The sequence below is a fragment of the Zosterops lateralis genome (genome assembly GCF_965231275.1).
Source record: "Zosterops lateralis genome assembly, chromosome: 6".
In the NCBI taxonomy this organism is placed as follows: Eukaryota; Metazoa; Chordata; class Aves; order Passeriformes; family Zosteropidae; genus Zosterops; species Zosterops lateralis.
The window spans coordinates 10,867,853-10,889,653 of record NC_139761.1 but is presented as its reverse complement, the minus strand read 5'-3'; the positions used below and the strand labels follow the sequence as shown (position 1 = coordinate 10,889,653).

Sequence of the window (21,801 nt, the reverse complement as noted above, 5' to 3'; positions counted from 1 at the left end):
GCCGGGGTGGGAGAGCCGCGGGGCCGGGGGCGGGCGGGGGCAGAGGCCGGGCCGCCCCTCCCGCCGTGACCCCGCTCCGAGGGGCCGGGGGGCCGCGGCTCGGCCGGTGTCCCCATTGAGCGGCCGGGGACGGGGAGAGCAGGCCCGGCCCAGGGCGGTGCGATGGCATCGGCGCCGGGTCGGTGCTCGGGGCCGCTCCAGACACGGTGTCACCGCCGGGAGTTGTGTGTGTGGGCCCTGCGCGGGGATGCGGTGGCCTGAGCCCTCCTTGTGCGGGAATGAGGGCTGGCTCTGCCTCCCTGGGCCTCCTTCACCTGCTGCTTCAGGTCAGAATTTGCTGGACACACTAATGCCTGTTGTGATTATGGTGGTGTCAAATCCCTGCTTCCAGGATCTTCCCAGCCTTGGCTGCGTGGCTAAAGCATTCAGTGCAGTTTTAGGCCTTTGTTATGACTTAAAAGTGTGGGTTGATTTTAGAATTGTTTCTAAATGGGAGCGGTGCAGTGAGATGAGTCTTAAATGTCAGATAATTGACAGAGAGAAAGTTGTTTTTCCAGGAAAGAAAGATTGATGTACTTGAGAGAGAGACTCCTTGTGTGTCATTATTGGATGCAGGACAGTGCATGCATTTGATCCCTCAGGTCACCATATTGAGAACAAACCCTTGATTTTAGGGGATTCAGAGAAGAATTCGGAATTTGCCGTGCTGGGGGAAGGCGTGTTACTCCTGATAGATGTAAACACGGATACAATGCATGTCAGCTTTCTGTTTTGTTTCAAAGAGTGGGCATTCATTGTTTTACATGCTCGGGTCTCAGCTGCCATCATGTGAGCACCTTGAAATCTTCCTGCTCTTAGCCCACCATTCAGTGTGGGGTGAGGGCACAGGGAGCTGGAGACTCACACCAGGCTGTGCAGGGAATTATACCTGGATGTGCTGTGTCCTAGGGCAGTGCCCGGAGCACTCCTACTTTATATAAAATGTCAGCACCAGCAGGAGTTTAAAGTCTACATGGTTGTTTGTTGACTGTGACCTAACAGATCTGATATGTCTTGTATAAGTGTATGGAAAAGTGTGTCTGTGTGTATTTTAGTTTCATCCTTTAATGAATTTTAGTAATCTAGATATGTTTCATTGCTTGGACAATGGCTTCTTTAAGCACACAAGGAATATTTAGTATCAAGCAATATTCCCTATTTACAGGCAGTTGCAATCTTTACAAAGTATCCTGAGGAGCAGCGTCTCTGAAAATCTATATCTTAAATTGTTGCTGTGTTTGGGTCCTGCTGTGTTTGTTTTTTCCATGCAAAGTAGCTGCAGAGTTCTCTCACTCAGCTCACAGAGCAGGCCTTTATGTAGTTTAGTAATGGTACATGTGATTCTTGCAAGTTCTCTTAGTCATCTCTTGCCACACTTCTGAAAAATAAAAGTCTAAAGCCTGGAACTTGGTTGACAATAAGGAATGGAATAATTATATCAAATTACAAAAATCTTCTTGAGCTGGGTATTTGGAAATCTTTTTAGATGCTAAAAGCTACTGGTATGAGATACAGTCACTGGGAAATCTGAGTTTGTGAACTCATGAGCTCTGAGGCATTTAGACCTGTGACAGTGTGAAATGCTTTTTTCTCTGAATAGAGTAAAACATACACATGGTCAGGACAGAATTCACCTCAATGACCTTTTACAGTATTAACTATCTAAAATAATGCTGTGTATTCTAAGTGGATAGTACTTTACTAAAGTGAACCTAAATCTGCAGTACTTGCTGCATTGGAATTTATTTTGGAACTTCAGTTGGAAGTGACTGTTTTGTCTGTGTATGAAAGTGAAGCGGAACAGGCTGACAACTGATCATGTGAACTTCTCAGAATCAGAAGTTCTATCTTGTGGTTATCATAAAGGGGAGAGAGCTATTGTTACCTAAATGGACAGGATGTAATTCTGCCATAAACTGGGCAGACTGTCACATTCTGTGTTCCTTCCTGTTCCTGGGAGCAGGATGGGGAGTTTAACACTAACCTATTTGTGCTCCTTGGCATAATACAAGTGCTGTTAACATCAGTTTTAGCTGTTAGCTTATAATTATTTACGTATCCCTTAAAATTTGCCTGATTACTTTAGGATTATGATTTTAATTTTGGCTAAGTCATATTTTAGAGTATTGAGTTGAATTTAATGAAGATGCGCTGTGTGAATATATCAGCTAACTGTGACTTTCCTTTTTTTTTTTTTTTTTTTTTTTTTTTTTTTTTTTTTTTTTTAAGACTACTTTTCCTGATAGGAAAATGCTATATTTTTCCTAAAATGAGTGAAAGAACCACCAGGACTGTATTTTAAGTGCACGTGTGTGTGTTAGGTACTGAGATAATTCCTGCATCAGTAATCCATTGCAGATCAGTGCATATTAAGGAAGAGTAACACTTAAGCCATTAACGACACTTAAGAATAAATAACATAATATCGAGTCAAAGATACCACTTGGAAGGATATTTCTTGACATCAATAATGCTAATCTTTCTTCTTCTAGTTTCCCTTAAATTCTAAATGCTTTCTGTCTGCTATGTCTGGTTTGTAAGTCACCTTTTTAAGTGAACTGCTGATGTGTGTGTTGTCTTAGGAGATTTAACTTACATAAAGAAAAATGTTTCCAGGTAACCTTGATCCTTCTTCCGAGGCATTTGGTGAAGTTAGATCTGGCATCCAGGACAGTGGTGTGGAGATTGTCTGTTTGTACTCCAGTCCTAATGGTTTGGTAGAGAGACAAGAGTTTTGGACAGCATTTCAAGCTGTCTCTAGAGACTTTTCAAAGCAAAAAGGTATTTTCTCCCAGCTTTGTTCTTCACCTCTTTAAGAAGGAAGCTGAGTTTTAGTATTTTGTGTCTCCATGTTCCTACTAAATTTTACTCTTGTCGTGGAACATTTTACTGTGTTTATTGTTTTCTGTGTCATATAAAGCACATTAATTATGATCCATTGCATTTTCTTAATAATGAAACATTGCAACTCTCTTTGTATTTATAAAGCAATGCAGACTTCCAGAAAACTCCTGTTTTCTGATTTGGATCCACTGGAGAAAGAAAGACATGGACCTGTAGTTTAGTAAGAAGTTAAACTGTGATGGAATGAGATGTGGTTGCTTTACTAAGATAAGAATGTAATTGTTCTTAACTGCACTGAGTGTCAATGGACTTTCCCTTTCAGTCCTCCTTTCCTTTGGCTTTAAGGTTGGATGTGTGCAGTGATCTCTTATTAACCAGAAGGGGTAAATTTGAACTCCACTGATCCAGTGGCAGCTGTAAACGATGGGATGGACTGGCAGTGTAGGATCCTCCTGGCAGGGTGCTCCTGTCTCCTTGTCTTTGGCAGTGCTCAGCCTCTGGTTGAGCTAGTTCAGCTTGCTAAACCAGCACCAAAAAGTACTTGCAGCTTTTCTGGGCAGATTTCCTCTTGATTTGGTGAGTTGAATGGTGTCATCTTGGGGTTGATTAGCACACTGTACTTGGAGTACAGTGACAGCCAGGAAAGGGTTGGAGGGGCACAACCCCCTTCAGTGGCCTGGACTGGCTGCTTGGATCCACTGCCTTAGGAGGTGTCTCCTGATAAAGCCTCTGCTTCAGCCTTAAGTCAGTTTTGGAATGATCTGTTCCTGAGGGATTGTTGACTTGGTTTAGATTAAGAGAGTTATAGGTGTTAAAGGGAGCTTTCCCTGTTATTTTAGGCATTTCCCTCTTAGTGGAGTAAGATTATAACATAATAATTCAAAAATTGAGCATCACATTATAATGCTCTGATGCTCTTGGTGGGTTGCTTTTTCCTGCAGCCCCTAATCAGGAGTGAGGGTTGTTACTTGATTTTGCTTATGAGATAGCCTTGAAGGACTTAAATATGGTTTGTGGCTAGCTTTGCAAAATGATTTATTAGTTGATTCATTAGGCTGGAAGAGGAGAGTGCTATATCATCTTCCTTGCCTTAGGAATGATGGACAAGGCAAGGCTTTCCAGGTTGCTGCTGACATGAACTATCAAGTCCTTTTCCCTTCCTGCTGGGAAGCTTGTGCACTTTCCTTATAGAAGTTGTGTGTGTGATGGTGTGTTATTCTCTGTATGTTGTAAAAGTTTCTGGGCAAATGAATCTGCAGCTGTCATTGCAATACAAGTACACATGAGCAATAGCGTTGCATGGTGCACAGTCCTAATTTTTATGTAATATATCAGCAAGTTATGAAATTTGAATGTATAGTTTAGCTTATGACATGATGTAAACCCTTTTTATTGTATTTAAATTCTGCCTCTCTGCTCTTTGGTAATGTGTGGCAGACTTTCTTAGCACCGGTCGTTTCATTTTTTGAAATCACCTTGTTGGAAGAAGAGGCTTTGCCTTTAGTTTGACTTTTTTCTTGCAGCTACCTAAAGCAGCAGTCTGTTAATAACTATGGAATATCACAGTATGTTGCAGTAGTGTTGGATTAGAAACGTGCACAGGTGATAAGCACAGGTTGCTGGAGGCATGGAGGGCAGAATTTGTTGACTGTCTTTTTAAGCTTTTGTTGAATAAGTGTCTTGGAAATTATATTTGTACTAGGATGAAAATAATCTCGTATCTCAACTTCTTTTATTGAGAGTTGGCATACTGGTAGTCCCTGCTTATCAGTAGAAAGAGAGACTGATGTATAGGATTCCTTCCTTTGCAGTTCTCAAAATTACTTTTTTTTGTGTCTGGCTTTATTTGTTGTGCAGTTGAGGAGTGTTATCCTTGGTGGTGACTTTCATTCTATAGACTGTTCACCTGGGAACTTGTTGCAATGACAGAATGATAATGGGTGACTTTTGTCACTGTGCTTAATATATTGCTCTGAGAAGAGCAGTGTGAGGCGGTTCTAGGTTGGAAGCTGGGATGTGTGGGGAAAACCATCACATTTTCTCAAGATGTGGTGGGAATGTGAATTTTTATTACTGTGTACTTAGTGATCACTAAGCTGTGTCAGGCCTCTGAAAACGACACACATGTTAATAGCATATATGAGCTGTAAAAATGCTGAGATTTGCAAGGATCATGGAAGATACAGTAGGTCTGATGCAGAGGGAAGTAATGAGAATTCCAGTTTCCTTCAATAACGTCTTTTGTTAGTTCTCTTTCTTCTTCCTCCAATATCTGACTAAACTTCTCCTTCAGGGAAAAAGAGAAAGCAAACCAGGCTGAATGCAGTTATTTAACGTGGACATAGAGGACTATTGCCTTTGGCTTTTGCATATTTAAAAACTTGTTAATTTGTTCACTCAGTTTTCCTGAGGTAAATAAATCCAGCTCTTTAAACCATTCTTCTCAGATCATGAGTCCAAATGTTTCATTTCTCTCCTCAGTTGCTTCTGCTGTCCTGTGTCATTGGTGCTTAAACTAGACCCAGACCCGGTGCTTGCACTGTGACCTCAGTACAGAGCAGGGGAGGATTGGTGCTTGCTGTGTCTGTCTTCTAATATTCCTGTTAACATATTGAATAGTGTTGACATGTTTGAATCCTGCTTGTAGTGATGACTCACTTGGATTGTTTCTTATCATGTTGCTGCTTTTCTCCGTTTTTATCCATCCCTTGATTTTTGTTGATGTTTATAAATGCCATGTAGCATTTTCATTGAATTTTGTGCTATTAAGATTATTAGAGAGTGGTTTTATTTCCAGCTCTGTGCTGCATAATGCAAAAAATCGTTCCAGTCTTGATGTTATTCACAAATTTGATGTGTACTCTCAGCTATTCATGGAAATCTCCCATAGAACTTGAAAATCATGTGTTGAATTTGCTGCTGATGTTTCACATTTCTGAGGTGTGTTGGATGTGACTCTATTCTGTCCCTCTTTAAAAGGGTGTTGAAGATTTCTTTTTTTTTTTTTTAATTTCTTAATTTCTTGCTGAGTGTTTTTTTTCTTTTTTTCTTTTTTTTTCTTTTTTTCTTTTTTTCTTTTTTCTTTTTTTCTTCTTTTCTTCTTTTCTTCTTTTCTTTTTTTCTTTTTTTCTTTTTTCTTTTTTCTTTTTTCTTTTTTCTTTTTTTCTTTTTTCTTTTTTTCTTTTTTTCTTTTTTTCTTTTTTTCTTTTTTTCTTTTTTTCTTTTTTTCTTTTTTTCTTTTTTTCTTTTTTTCTTTTTTTCTTTTTTTCTTTTTTTCTTTTTTTCTTTTTTTCTTTTTTTCTTTTTTTCTTTTTTTCTTTTTTTCTTTTTTTCTTTTTTTCTTTTTTTCTTTTTTTCTTTTTTTCTTTTTTTCTTTTTTTCTTTTTTTCTTTTTTCTTTCTTCTTTTCTTCTTTTCTTCTTTTCTTTTTTTTCTTTTTTTCTTCTTTTTTTTTCTTTTTTTCTTCTTTTCTTTTTTTCTTTTCTTTTCTTTGTGTTGGATAATAGTTGTTACATTGGGCCAGGACTAGCCAGTCTCATGGAGGTATTGTGCCTAGATCAGTAATATTTTACCTCTTGATCTGTGGTTGTGAAGGTATTTGGGAGCCTCTTGGAAATTTGTTTCAGGTGTTTAATGGATGGATATATTTACCACTTTGAGTTTTGTGATGCAGATAGATACTGTCTTTCCTAATTCTAGCTGGGCTGTACTGAGGACTGACAGACATCTTACAAAATACTCCTGTAGTCTTTCCTGAAGCATAGAGTTTTAGTAATGCCTTTTTTCCCCAACAACACTGCTGAAGGAAACAGTGAAGAGTTAATGTAGATTACAGATGTGTAGGTAGCTTTCAGTGTTTAATTTTGTTATGAGGCTTATACAGAGCGACTAGGACTGGCTAGAGTGAGATAAAAAGACTAAAAAGCTGCTTTAAAATGACAGTTACACTGTTAAATGTTTCTTGCTCGGGAGGAAGATGAAATATATCTATGGTTGACAGAGCTTGCAAGATGATTTTTATGTAGGAAGTGGTATTAGTCTGTAGTGCTTTTTCTTGTCCTAGTCTGTGCTTGAAGCCCATATCAGAACTCTGACTTCAGTGAGCCCTGTGTTGGCTGAAGGATTGCTCTCTGAGGTAACAGTTCATTTGTCTGTGACTGTTTGTTTGGCTGCCGTGTTTGACAGTGAGTGCTGGGCTCTGCTGGCCAAACCCCCAGGTTGGGATGCAGTGTTTTACAGGCACTGAGTTTGTGTGTATCTTTGCTTGGGTTTGTTTTTTTTTTTTTCTTTTTTTGCCACAGCACTTATAATTTTGGAGGTTTTTGTTATGTGTTGAAGTGCATTTGTGGTAATATTGCACTTACATGAATTCAGCTGGGGAAATTAAGTTAATGTAAAGCCAATAATTGTGGCACTCATTCTTTGCAGGTTGACAAAAGTTTAGTCATAGTGCTTCAGAGATGCAGAGAGGGGTCATTTGTAACAAGCACCTCTGTGCCTGTGGAAAGTTTTATGGGGCAGCTTTGTCAGAATATTTATAAAAGTATTGTGCTATGTGCTTAGATTACAAGGAGTTTGCATTATACATTGACATCTGGGAGTCTGCAAAACATTTAAATACTTAACTGTTAATAGTTAAAATGTACATTGAAGGTGCCTCAAACTCTAATTAAAGGCTGCCTAGACCCACCTCTGAGAGGAACTGCCAGCCATAATTGTCTTGTTTGACATTCTAGAATCAAATTTAATGCCCTAGTTTGAAGGATTATTGTAGTTTTCTGGCTAAAGGGAGCCATTACTTCCTGTGAAGGACGTGTACCCAAAGGCCACTTGCTATCCAGTTGTCATGACTATGAGTTGACACACTTGGACAAATTATTATTTGAAAGTGATGCCATTTAGTGCAAAATAGTGCCTAATATTTTCATTATCTGTCCTCTTAGAAGGCTTAAGGAAAAAAAACAGTAACATTAAATGTGCTATACTTAAGTAATAATACTTAGTTGTTTCCTTCTGGGAAATAGAGTATTTTTCCTTCCTTACCTCACTCCACTTTTAGGCCCAGGTGAATAGACAGCCCGTTTTTTAGCATCTCCATCCCCCCCTTAAAACAAAGCAGCTGCTGTTTGGCTGTTTGGCTCCCGTGGAGCAGCTGTTGGTGCAGTGGGTGCAGCCCCCTGGTCCTTGTGGACAGGACCACCAGCTGCTGCAATTGAAACCTTTCCAGTGGCAGAGTTGTAACTTGTGTTGAGATTTCTCGTGTGTTATTCACTCCAGCTGCTCATAATGGAATGATAGATCTCAATAGATATGTTCTGCAAATTGATTTCAGTTTTGGTTTACCAGCTATATCTGTTCTTTAATTTCATGAGTTAATAATAATGTTTACATGTGGCTGTAATGGTAAAAAATTAGTATTTATAATTTTTATTAGTACTTTTTAATTCCACGTGGGATTGGAAGGTGACTGTATTAAGATGTTGTTGGTTTAATAGTGTATAATTTTTGTATAACTAGAGATGGTAAAGTGCTATGTCAGACAAAACAGTAGTCTAAGCAAGAAATGTAGCTTAGGAGTACGCTGATGTAGGGAGAAAACATTGCATGTTATGAACAAACTTCATTATCCCCAGTTTCCTAGTAGTTAAAAAAATACTGTTTAGTGGGAGTTTTAGATATATTTTTTCAGGGAAGTGATATCATGTAAAAGTTGGAGAGGACTCAAGTTTATGGTTTTAATGCTCCCTTTCAGCTAAAGAAAGGGGGGGCAATGACAACAGGAGAGAGAATGGATACCAATGTACATTGAACTGTGTGTTAAAAACCTACAAGTCTTCTGAAAAAAACTACTTAAACAATGCCTTAAGGACACTTTAGCCTGCCCAGGGCTACAGTTACAGGGATAACTCTGTGAATCTGAGTAACGTAAGTGTCTTTGTTTCCTAACTTACAAATGTGACTATAACAAATGCAGAATCCTAAAAGTTGTCATCTCATCCTATTTTAACTGTGGCAGATTATTTCTAAGAATTTTTTGTATGGTTCTTTTAAGACTTCTAGAAAGGGTTTTTGCAGGTTTTCTTGATATTTGAGGTGGATATTGGAGCACGACTGTGATATGTTTTAAGATGTCATTGAAATGAAATTTTGGCACACGTGAAGGATTTCTTTTGTTGTCCTGATTTTTCTGGTTTTGTGTTGCTAACTGTCAGTACTATAGAAAACTAATTTTGCATTGATTTGTTTTTTAAGTCACATTACTAAGATTTAAGTTACAGTCTAGAGGTTTGGATTTGCATATTTTAGTGGTTTGGATGGAAAATGCTGTCTCTTAATATCAACTTAATACTGTATTGTGGAGCCACAGGTGAAGGCTTAGTGTGCATGTTTCTTCAGATTTTTGCCTTTCTTACAGAATAGTGAACAGTTGGATTTTGTTTTCAGACTTCATTTTTAAATGGAAGTATTTGTAGAGGTTGCTGTTCTTTAGCCTTTTTAATAAGATAGTGGGCCAGGGACCTGCAATAGCTACCTGTTTGCACTTAAGGTGTCAAGAGGGTCTGTCTATAAAAAAATAACTTATGAGGGCAGGAATAGTTGCATGATTAGGCAATATCACTTTTGAAATTTTGTATCATATACTTCCAAATGCAGTATTTCTTGCCTGTTTTTCAGCCCATTTTGCATTGTCATTTTGTGTCAATTTGAAGTATTACTCTACTGTCCATAAATAATTAAATAATATATTTTTTTTAAGTGTTCCTGTTCAGTGTGATATATTGATCCAGGAGGCTTTTTCCCAAAGAATAATTTCAGAAATACAAGGTGCAGCTTGTAAAAGTGAGATGCTTGTATTGACTAGAGAATTATTGCTATTTAATAACACGAGCTGTATATCTCAACAGGTGACATCAAGAAATGTCTTCTTGTTACTTCAGTGTGAACTTACACTCCCTCCCCTCTAAAGGGAACTGTCCGGTTACATTCACATCAGTTTAACACAAAGGGTGGCCTCTCCTGCCTTCAGCAGTGCAGCTGTGGTTCCTTGGACAGAACAACTTCTGTCTATGTGTCAGGAACTGTTTGCCAACACCTTCAGAGTTTTAAGATGCTGTTCCAGGTGATGTTTCTGACCTAACAGCATTGGCAGAATAATTTCTGTGCCAATGAAGTGGCTGTTCAAGTGTAGTTCTGTGTTTTAGCCAAAATGCTGCCTCTGTAAATTCTCTAGATGGAGCTGGGATGGTTAAGCGTGGGCACATGTTAGCACTTCTAAATCAGAAACGTGGGGCAAACAACTGTTCTGAAGAACTAAAATGCCCAGGTTAAGATGCCTTTAGCGATGATCAAGGTGATGAATAGTTCTCATTTTTAGAGTGACAAAGTACTGGTTACCAATGAGCTAGTGCAGCATTCCAGTGGCAGCTTGCTCAGCTGCTCTGAGTGCTGCACTCTGACATTTCTGTTCCCTGTGGGCAGTAGGTGACACCTTGTAACTGGCTTTGCATGGCCACCTTCTGGGGGCTTCTGCTAGAAGCTGCTGTGAGAAGCCCAGGATGGACCTGCTGCTGCAGGCCAAGGCTGAGCCAGTCAGGAATGGTAGCAACAGCTCTGTGATAATATATTTAAGGAGAGAAAAGTTATTGTGCAGATGTGTTTGCAGCCAGAGAAGAGCAGGGTGAGAACGTGTGAGAGGAGCAGCTCCACAGGCACCAAGGTCACTGCAGGAGGGGCAGGAGGTGCTCCAGGTGTCAGAGCTGAGATTCCCCTTTGGCCTGTAGTCAGAACCACGGTGAGACAGGCTGTGCTCCTGCAGCACGTGGAGGGCACAGGGATGCAGAGATCCACCTGCAAGCCTTGGAGCAGGCCCACATCAGGGCAGTTGGGTACCTGAGAGGAGGCTGTAAACCTGTGGAAGGCCCAGGCTGGAGCAGGTTCCAGGGCCCATGGAGGGAGGAGCCCAGGTGGAGCAGGTTCCTGGTAGGACTTGGGACTCATGCTGGAGTAGGCTGTGCCTGAAGGACTCAGATAGGGAATGTTCATGGAGAACTCTGTCCTGTGGGATGGACCCTACCCTGGAACAACGTGTGATGAACTGACTGCAAACCCCATTCCCTGTCTCCCTGTCCTGCTGGGGAGGAGGTAGAGCTAGGAAGAAGGGAGGGTTGGGGAGAAGGTACGTTTAAGGGGGTTTTTTACTTCTCATTATCCTGCTCTGATTTTCTTAGTAATAAATTCAGTTAATTTCCCCAGGTTGAGTCTGTTTTGCCCACAATGGTAATAGGTGAGTGATCTCTTCCAGTCCTTAGCTCATGACCCTTTCACTATATTGTTTTCTCCTCTGCCCAGCTGGGGAGGGAAGTGATAGGGCATCTTTGGTGGGTGTTGGCATCCAGCCAGGGTCAGCCCACCACATACCTTCTGCAAAAACACGTTGGACTGGCATTGATCTGTGTATTGTGTCCTGTTAGTCCTAAACTGATAGAGAGAGGTATTGTGTGTACATAAGAGAGAGCCAGAGGGGAATGCTAGTAGGATCAGGGCCTGGAGAAGCCCAGTTAGAGCCTAGAAACAGTTTTTGCTGTGCTCCCTCTTCACTCATCTGGGAACCTTTCTTCAGTTTTATCTCCTCTGGTTAGTAGGTGTCTTGCAGCTGTAGCACTTGCAGTGCAAATTGGTATAAAGGAGAGTTTAGATTTGGACAGTGTGGAACATCAGTAGTGGTTAAAGGTAGGATTATTTTTGACAGCAGAGATCCCTGGTTTGCCTGGCATTAGTGTGCCCATATCCGTGGGTGGATGATTTAATAGCTGGGCTGGTTGGGTGTCCTCACAGTCTCCTGAGAGGACCTTTAGCAAAACTCCTGACATGTGGGCACTGGCCTCTCAGTGGGCAGCACTGTGTGTGTGAGGTCTGTCGGTGACAATAGACAGTCTGATCACTCCCTCCTACACTCGAGACAAAAATCAGCCTGAGGAAAGAGACAGTGTTGTGTGACCATTTGGTATGTGGAATACTTTTAGCCCTTTGATGGTAATTTTTAAAGAAAATTATTAATAGCAGGCAAAAGGTTGTGGATTTTTTCCACATAATATCTATACCAGTGAAACTGCCAACACTTATTATTACTTAAAATATCTTAATACTTTGCTTACTTTAAAAGAAATATTTTTATTGCGAAGGCTAGTGCCTGAATTTGGAACATACTGCCTTTTGTTCTGAAAATTCTGAAGGAGGATTCTGCTTCTCAGACTGGGTGATATCCTAGAACTTGTACACATGGGATTGTGGGAAATCAGAGTTCACTGTATTTGTTTTAGGGATTTGGTCCTTGGTATTTGTTTGCTGGTAGCTGTGTTTGTTTTGCATCACTTTTCATCTTGTTGGGCTGGCTTGTAATGAAATGTCTTCAGCCCCAGAAGGAAGATGTATTGCAAATTAACAACTGCAGGGTAATAGAACAAATATGTTATTTCATCTGTGTTACTGTGTATGACCACAAAAAGCATAAACCAATGGGCCTCATCCTGGTTTTGGAGCAGAGGTTTTACATTTGTGCAGAATTTTATTCATGTAACTTCTGTGGGACTGTTCTGGTGCTCTTAGGATGAGAGCCAGCTCCATCTTATTTTTAGTACCAAAGTAATTAGGGCTTTGTTCTAGTAATATTTTCTTAACATGCTGCAACACGATGGAATTATGAGCTTGATAAAAACACTGTATCAAAAATGTCCAGCATTCCTGTAGGACTTGCAAAACCCAACAGTAGCCAGAGAGACATGATTTGGGCTTGCTGGACAGATGTGATACTGTTGCCTTTGACTTCTGTTGAGCTTTGTAGTGAAAAATTATAAATTGATTAGCAATTAACTGCTACAGTGAAGTAAGTTTCTATAGCAACAGGGCAATGCAGGGTACAATTATTCAGACTGCCTTTCCTTAGCAGATATTTTTTTTCTTCCAAGCACTGAGTTTACACTGTTGGACTAAAACACTGTTTTGTTATAGCAACGGATAATCCTCAGCTTTTGCTGCTCTTGCCTTTTAGTTTTTTTTTTTCCTTCCTAAAGAAATAACTTTTCCTCTTATGAGCTGAAAAGGGCATGGGAGAGACTTTCTGAGAGAGATAGCAGTGTGGTAGACAGGTGGAAACTCAGCCTGCAACTGTTTGCCTGTGTGTTATTAGTATAATGAATGGAGTTACATTGAATATATTGTTATGCAGTATGAATTTCTATTCCACTTTGCCTGTTGACAAGTCTGCATGAAACTGAACCTGGCCTAATTTAATAATAATGGTGATCATATAATAGCCTGCAAATTTCGAGTAAATAAATTTAGATAAGTTGTAGTGCTGATTCCCTGAATCAGCCAGATTTTTTTTTCATTTGTTCTTTTTGTATTTAAAGTCTCTGTGGTTTTTTGTTTGTTTGTTTGTTTTTTGTTTCAATACTTCTGAATACCTTTAAAGAGATGAATATTCCACTTTAATCTTCACTCTTAAAATTGGGAAACATTAGGGTTTTGTCAAGGGACTGCAGGTGTTTGGGGTTTTTTGCCATAGAACAAACACAGTGACAAAGCCAACTTTTAAGTGTAATATTTTGATATTTTTAAAGTTAGAGGAGATGAAATTTTAACAACTTAAGTGATGAAGCTATGACAATCTTACTGTTTTAACAGGACACTGTTTTGTGCTAAGTATTTTAAAGATGCCTCAGATGTCTGATCATATGAAAGACAAAACAAAAGCAATTTTTGCCTCAATATTTGCTGTTGATAGGTATTGCACAAGTGCAGTTTCCCAATATTGTAACAAAACAATACCAATGTTTTAGAAAAGAAAAGAAATAGGATTCAAAGGTAAAGTGAAAGTAATGGCTTTGAATGTGTGACTGACTAAGAGCACTGGTCTGACAGGTCAGGTAACTTTGGTGTGTGTGCTCGGGGAGGAGGTGATCAGCCCAGAGATGACGCTGCCACTAAGTCATGCCCTGTTTCCAGCTTGTTCCATGTTTTGGTTGCCGTCTAAAAGCAGTCTGCCAGCTCTAATTTAAATAAGTGTTGCCTTTAACAGGTAGGATTTTTTTTAACCAGTTTTGCTTGCAGAGCTGGGCCAACTTAAACAAATTTCCAGGGAAAGTAACTTACTAAGTGTTTAATAAGTGTTGCAGCTGAGCGTGTGAAGTGAATGAGAACAGCTGCTGAATCATGCCAGAATGTGTGGTTTTATACTTGGTATCCATCTGATATTTACATACCTGTTTTTCTTATTTTGTTTCTTATATCTGGTATATGTATTCTTATCTGTGTTAAGCTCATCTGAATTATGCCTCACTCAGTGTTAAAAACAGGTGAGAAAGGACAGATTATAAGTGTAGGCAACAGTGTGACTAGACTGTAGGAGGAAATACAGGGATCCACTGGAGAATAAGGAACAAGAAGGGGATCAGAAAGGGAACTGTTACATTCTTACTTTAGAGCTATGAATCTGTTATAAAGTTCTAAATTGTAACTATTGAGAAATGAATTATAGTTAACTAAGCATAAATATTAAGTGAGACTTTCAGAACATAATTATGAAGCATAGTTAAGGAAAGAGATAATTGTTATAGTACACTTAATTTTCTCAGTTCCTCAAAAGCGAAGAGACTAAAATGTGTGCTGCAATGCCTTCCAGTCTTTACAGAAGGTGATGTGTTCTTTACACAGCTTGTGACAGTCCATAAGTAGTATTCCAGCATGAACTTTATTTAGTGCCTGTGAATATTTGGGATGCTCTGTGCTATTCTGAAATAAGTTGCTTTTTAATTCACTCTATTCCTAACAGTGAAAGTTTCTGCTAAAAATCTTCTGACTGCCTTTGGCTGAGTGACAGGCAGGTGTTTTTGCAAGGCTTATCCTGGATTGTATTCAGATAGAGAAAAAACATGCAGGAGTGCTATTCAACACATACCCCACCACAAAAAATCCCCTTTCAGTTTTAGCTTTTGAAATTCTTACATTGTGGACTTCTGTGGAATTCTTACATTGTGGACTTCTGTGTTAGGGATTCTTTTTTGTTTTGCTGAAAGTAAAATGTTGTCTCCCTGTAGGTGGGAAAGCATTAATGTATAATGTGTATATATAGTCAGTTTTATTTGAAGTTCAGGTGCTCAGCCTTTGTAGTGTAACACTTTGGTGGTGAAGGAGAGTTGTAACTTACTAAGTTCATGTCCTTGAATGAAGTGGAACTTCAGATCCACATATTAGATATTTAAAATGAGGGGATTTTAGAACTTGGAAATTCTGTTACAAAATGATCAGAGAATTAAAAGCTTAGTTCTTTATATCTGAGACAACCATTGGGAAGAGACCTTTGAAAGTTGAGTCTTCTAGGAGTGGTTTTGGGAATAATTTAATTGGTGACGCTGATACAGAGAAACAAGAGCACGTACATGGTGCTCATAATGACTTTGGGACACATCACTGCTTATAATCAGAGTTACTTTATAAGGAGAAACAAGCTGATATCACAACCATAGATGAAGTGAAAATTCATTGAAAAAAATCCATAGGGAATTTTTGCTTCAGCAATAAAACTTTGAAAAGACGATAAACAGTGTGTAGTCTTGATTACAAGCTAAGCCAGCTTGTGATACAGCTGTTGAAGGCTGGAGGACATAAATGCAATTCAAAGGAGATTTACCAATAGACATAAAGAATGTCTTTAGTGCCGTTGTACTAGGCATTGAGAAGATGGCTTTAATATTGTATGAAATTCTGGTTGCTTGTGTTGAAGGTGATTTTTAACTCCTGCTAATAAAAGAGGATGGTGTCTAATGTAAAACTGGAGAAAGAAGTGTGTGATTTTAATTTTCTGAGGAAAGCAGTCACTAAATAACCTTTTTGTCACTCTCACTAAAAGGAAGAAGAGAGGAAAGGAGTGAATAAATAATACAAAACCTTCCCTGGATGTATGAGACATTACCAAATCCCAATCATACAAAATTTACTATTAATTTAGAAGGATCCTGCTTTTTGACCTGCCCTGCTGTAAGCAATTACTGATAGTTGAACTGTAGAATGAAAATACTGTGGTGTGATAGGTTGCAGACCCTAAGGCAAGTACAGAATAGGTTTTAACAAGAGGCAGAATGTTTCCTCCAGAAGCTTCTTAGGGCTGAGCCAGATGAACAGAGTGAAGGCAATTTATTTTTAGTGATACAAATCCAACTCTGTGTGGTACCCAGTGAGGCCACCTTAGTGGCTTTCAGATCAGGAGAGGAAAGGACTGAGGAGCTGGGGGCAGTAATGTCCAGTGAAAAAATGGTTGTACAGCTCACTTGGCATCTCTCATGGAAAGAGCAGGAGATATTTAATGGTAGCTAAATGAATGCTGGAGTATCTTAGTAGTTTTGTAGAGAAGCTTTAGGAGGGGATTTTGTATTTTGTGTATTCTTGGAGGTGGTTTTCTATATTCTTAGTCTCCATTTATACAGCAGACATTGAAGGTCAGAACTATTTCATCCTGTCTGAAACTATGAGCAGAGTAAAGGATGAGATTTTCTTAACTGGTGACCAGCCAGACCTTAGTTGTTTGGTTTTTTTTTTTTTTTTTTTTTTTAATCATCTGGTGTAGTGAGACTGAAACTGAAAAATATGAGCAGTAAGCCTGGTTTTTTTTTTTTTCAGGTTTTCCTAATTTGTTTTATACTTACTTTTATATAAAATTTTACTATGCTGAGGTATTTGGTAGGTTTTGTAGGAATTGGAAAAGATTCTGTGTGCTTAGAACAGATGTTTTCTCATGATCCTGTGTTTGAGAGAAATGTTTGAAGAAAGATCTTTCTTCAAAATGGAAATAAAAGAAGCAAGAAGCAACTGTGCTTTGGCTTTGCCCTGCTGGTGTTAATCCTCGAACCTGAAGTGAGGCAGTTACCTGGCCCCACTGCTCTGGAACAGAAGTTTTCCACCACGGGAACAGGCTTTAATGCAGGAAACAGTCTTTCAAATGTACTCTTGGAGCAAGTTCTCCTTTCTGACATGAATGTAAACTCTTCTTTCACTGGGGAGAAGATCGTGTCAGATAGAGACTGCTGTTTTATTGTAGCTCCTTGTAAATGGAATGTATTCCTTGTCTCACATCTGAGTGCATTCTTTTTATTTAGTAGCTTTTTACGTACATCTTTGGCAAAGAAGTTTCCTTATTACCCTGCCATTTTAAACAACCTTTGTGATAGCAGGTGGTTCTCCAGTGTGAGAGTGGCTGCTTCACTCTTTGGGGTACTTTAGGTTGTTGGTGTATCTCGATCAATATGCAATGCTGAACAGTTAAATGGAATTTCAAGTAGAGGCTCAGGCTGCTTGGTTACCATGGCAAACACAGTAGGAAATTCATGCCAAAGTTTGGAAACTAAGAGACACAAAAGAAAACTTGTAAAGTGAAATAATCACTTCAGAGAGCAAATATACTTGTTTATAATTTATTAGAGACTGTTTCCCAAAGAATACAGTTTTAAAATCCTATTTTATTAAGCAAATCTTAATTGCCAGTCCAGAGTTTTGCACAAAGGAGGCAATATTCACAAGCAGAGAAGAGTGAGATTCTTTGTTGGCTTGCCCTCTAACTGTAAGGGCATTGAGTGAATAGAGAAGCCTCTTGAAGACAGAGGAATTGAATTGCTGAAGTACTGTAATCAAGGTTGACATATTTTCAGTGTGCAATGCCTTGTTTCACAGATTATTCAGTCTTGTCTCTCTAAAATTTGTCTGTTAATTAGTCATTATATGTATGTTAAATCACATATGTATGATGTGTGTATATATATGATCTCTGTGCATTTAATGGTTTGACTCTGTTCCTGATTGCATATATATCCTTTAATTACTTGTGTATGTTAAATATCTCGCCATATTTAATTCACTTTCCCACAGTTGTTTGTCTTAAGGCTTGCTACCTGGAACCAAGGCCTTTATGTGAGTATTTTAATGGGGTGATTTTCAGTTTGATAGGTTCCCTGTGTAATCAGCTTACTGCAAACACAGTATTGGGTATTGTAGTCCTGTCAGGATGTTGTGGCAAAATCTGATCCTTTTGCATGTGACTTGCTGTGCAGTTTTCCATAGGTGTGGCCACATGCAAATCATGCAGTTATTTTTCTCTTTCTGCATGTAAATGAGTGTGTATATTTCCATGTATCTTGTCCAAAGTCTCATCCCCAAAGGGAAGCTGTCACACAGAAAGCTGATCTGTGGCTTGAGGGAGACGCTACTTTTAAAGACTTCCTGAAGAGGGAGGTTAGAGCTGGAGTGGGGCTCTGTGATCATGGGCACCTACCCCAACATGTGACTCCACCTCATCCCTTCATGCATTGCATAACATGGATTGGAGATTATGGCAGGCAGTTGGAGGCTCAGGGAAAGCAGTTTAGGTTATTACTGAGGAACTATGATGAGTTTGCCTCTGCCTTTGTAACACATGGTCTCTAGGGAAGGGAGGCCTGCTGTTGTAACTGGGAAGTAGTTTTACTGGAACATGAAATGTTGGAGGTGATGGAACAAACAGTTTATGAAACAGAGCTCAGGAGTTCTTGTTGTGAACAGTAACTGTTATATTGAATTACAGGTTAGTCTGCTTTGTGCTGACCTCTTTAAAAAGGACTTACTGAGCACTTTTTAATTAAAACAAAAGTGGAACGTGAAAACATCTGGAAGATTATACTTGGGTTTAACTCAAAGGGAAGTAAGAATTTAGAGGCCCCAGGAAGAGTTGTACCACTGATTAGCCACAGCAAATAAAATATTTCATCCCACTAAGTTTAACATGTGGTAATTTATAGTTATGTAGTGTATCTGTAACTTCAGGAAAAGAAGTAAAAGGGGAAGAGCAGCAGAAGTTGAAGACAGATGTGATTTGACTGACTGGCAAGAGGCAACTGTGAGAAACTTGGGAGATGCAATTAGGCTACTTGAATGAGCAGCAGTAGGTGTTCCCACTAATCTCTTGGTGGCACAGTGGAGGAAAATACTTGAGTCAGTTTGGAGCCACTACCCAAAAAGAAAGGATTGATATTGGTGATTGCCTTAACTGATTAGTACTTGAGTTCTAATAAGTATTTCTTTCTTTAAGAAATGGAATGGAGAAGAATATTAGAAGCAGGAATTGAATAAGTCATACAGTAGGTCCATCTCTTCTTACAGTTCTATAAAAATGTATTATTACAGAGATATTCAGAGAAGTGGTGAAAATTGTGACATTTGAAAACTTCTGTGTAAATACTGAGGACAGGACTTCTTACTCTAGTAATCAGTGTAAGTGCTGTGTATATGAGGAATGTTGGACAGCATTGTCTCTTCCTGGGAACAAGACAGTGTTCAGTAAAATCAGAGGGGAACAAAATTCAGAACTGACACTTTTATCCACATATTAACTCACCAGGGTACCTTGCTTCTTTATTTGTAAGTGAATAATGAACAGGAAGTGGGAGTTAAAATCTGGCAATTTTTTCAATTCCATACAGTAGTTAATGCAAAAAAAAAAAAAAAAACAAACCAAAACAAACCCAAACTCCTGTAAGGGTTATTAAACTTCCATATTTGCAATTTAAATGGCTTCCTGAAAGAAATCTGGGATGGACAATAATCCATTAATGCAGCTGACTTCATGAGCTAACTTCTGGAACATGTATCTGCCCACTGTTGAAGAAATGATTCTGGAGTAAAAACTACTGGCAACAAAGTCCAGTTTGGAGTCCAGGATTATGAAGTATGGATGTGCTATGACTGTTAAATCTGTGTCTTAATTGTTGAGCCAGTGAGGGGGAGACCAGCGTAAAAATGTGACCTGTCACCCATGGTTTATAAATAGCCCCGAGAGATCATTATTTTGAACTTAAAACTGCACAGTGAGATCTCTTTCTTACATATGTTCTTAAAAAGAGCTGAGTAGGGGGAGAAGAGGAGGAAGGTGTCTGCATCACATGCACAACATCCCTGGTTCTGAATCAGGGTTCTGCTGGGGAGGTTTTTATCCAGCAGGCTGAGTTACAGTAGAGCCAAAGTTCTGCAGACCAGGCACTGGGAAGAGCCAATACTGCTGATATCAGAGCTTCTCCTTTCTGCCTGTTAAAAAAAAAAAAGGCAAGTAATTGCTTGAACCAAAATAGAACATCTAATTCAGTTCATGTCTATTGGGAATGTGTGATACAGTGACTTTATTCAGAGTTGTTTAACTAGCCTGTTTACAGATTTAGTGTGACCAAATGCATTACACTGGATTCACAGTCTCAAATCTTATCTGAGTTGATCATGTCAATAACTGGAACCCACAGTGAGGGGAACTTTGCAAAGGAAACTGTGGAATACCTCTTTTGTTAGCTCTTCTTCAGCATGGGTTTCTGAGGGATTTTTAGAGGCTCGAGAGCAAGTTAAAGCTCATATTTTTGTCTCATAGTAAAGCAGTGTTGTGCAAAGTGTGTAATTCAAGGGCTTTTAGTGGACAAAGGGAGCAGGTTTTCTTCTGCAGGTGTAATAAAAAATTGACTTGGTTAAACATGGAGAAACAAACACTTTTTGAAAAGCTACCGTGTCCTGCCACTTGCCTGAAGCTTTAGTGGTTTGATGATAGTGCAGCTGAAGATTGCTGGAGTTGCTTGAAGTGCAGCTTTGTGGAGAGGGCAGGCTGTTGGGTTTCTTTTGGAGATGCTGAGCTCTCAGACCTGGTCAGGACTGACCAGGATGTGCTCTGCAGAGCTGTGTCATGGTCAGTTCATTAGAACAATTTGGGTCTGACCTGGCTCTTTGAACAGCACTGTCACAAGTTGTGTGTTTTGGTCTTCCACTCTCCGGAAGCAGTGTCAGCTCAGGTAAAAATTTTACCAAGTGAGTAATACTTTGAATTGAAGATGCTTTAAGTTACTAATGGAACAGAGTAAAGGGTGAGAAACTAAAGTTTCAGGGACTTCAGACCTCTCTTGGGTTATGACAGGTGGAGGCAGCAGCAGCATTCTGTGCTCAGAAGACAGAGGGATTTTTGTGTGGAGGGATTCAAAACCTTATTTCAACTTCCCTTCTCAGCCTCCCTGGCCTGCAGTAGTTCAAGTGTGTTAATATTCCTGTTCTGTTTTAGTGCCCTTTGCTCAGTCTTACAAACAAGTTGATGCTGTAAGTTGATGCTGTATACACCTGTGAAGTGAATGGGGACTTGCAAACAGTTTCTTCTTTAGTCTGCTTTTCTGAGGTTTCAAACACTTTTAAAAAAATAAAAATATCTACTTTTTCTAGGGTTATTGGTAGCCTGGTGCTTTCACCTTAGACAACTTCCAAAAGAATGTGCTGATCATTACTGTAACCACAGAAATGTTTTGGTTTATGGCCCTACTAAAATGGAGTTAACATTGTTATGATAAGCTGTAAATCAAACAGCCCTTTATGTGTGTTCTTTATGGTGCTCACAACTACTTTCTTGATCTTGCCAATTATATAACCATCGGTTCAGTTAATATGACAGAGATTTATTTCAAACCAGTGCGTGCTCTTTGCTCTGTTTGAGTGCTTAGAGTAATTCTTCTGGAAACAGAATATGATTATTTTATTGGATCCTTCAGAAAACTGCACTGATCTCTGCCTAAATATGGATTTATGTCCAGTTATCTGGTGTAGAGCTTTTCTCTAAATGTAGGTGGTCATAGTTGTCTGCTGTATGAATAAATGCTGAAATCTTGTTAAGTAATGTTTTTCTCCTTTCAAAAGTCATGTATGTCTTGTATGGCCCCAAGTGGGAATTAAATCTAGGAGGGAGAAGAATATCAAGTAGCTTCCCAAATTTGCAAGCGGCTTTGTACAAAATTGATCTTTAAGACTTTGTTATGGATGAATTGTGTGGAACACTTGAAAAAAAAATTAGGTTAAATAAAATTACTTGGTGTCCCTGTTTTAC

General features: G+C 39.1%; 1 protein-coding gene across 9 annotated transcripts in view; it reads left to right on the top strand.

Moving 5' to 3' along the window:
- Nucleotides 1-21,801, top strand: part of WDR20 (WD repeat domain 20) — a 47,057-nt gene that overhangs the window by 344 nt on the left and 24,912 nt on the right. The window lies entirely within an intron of this gene.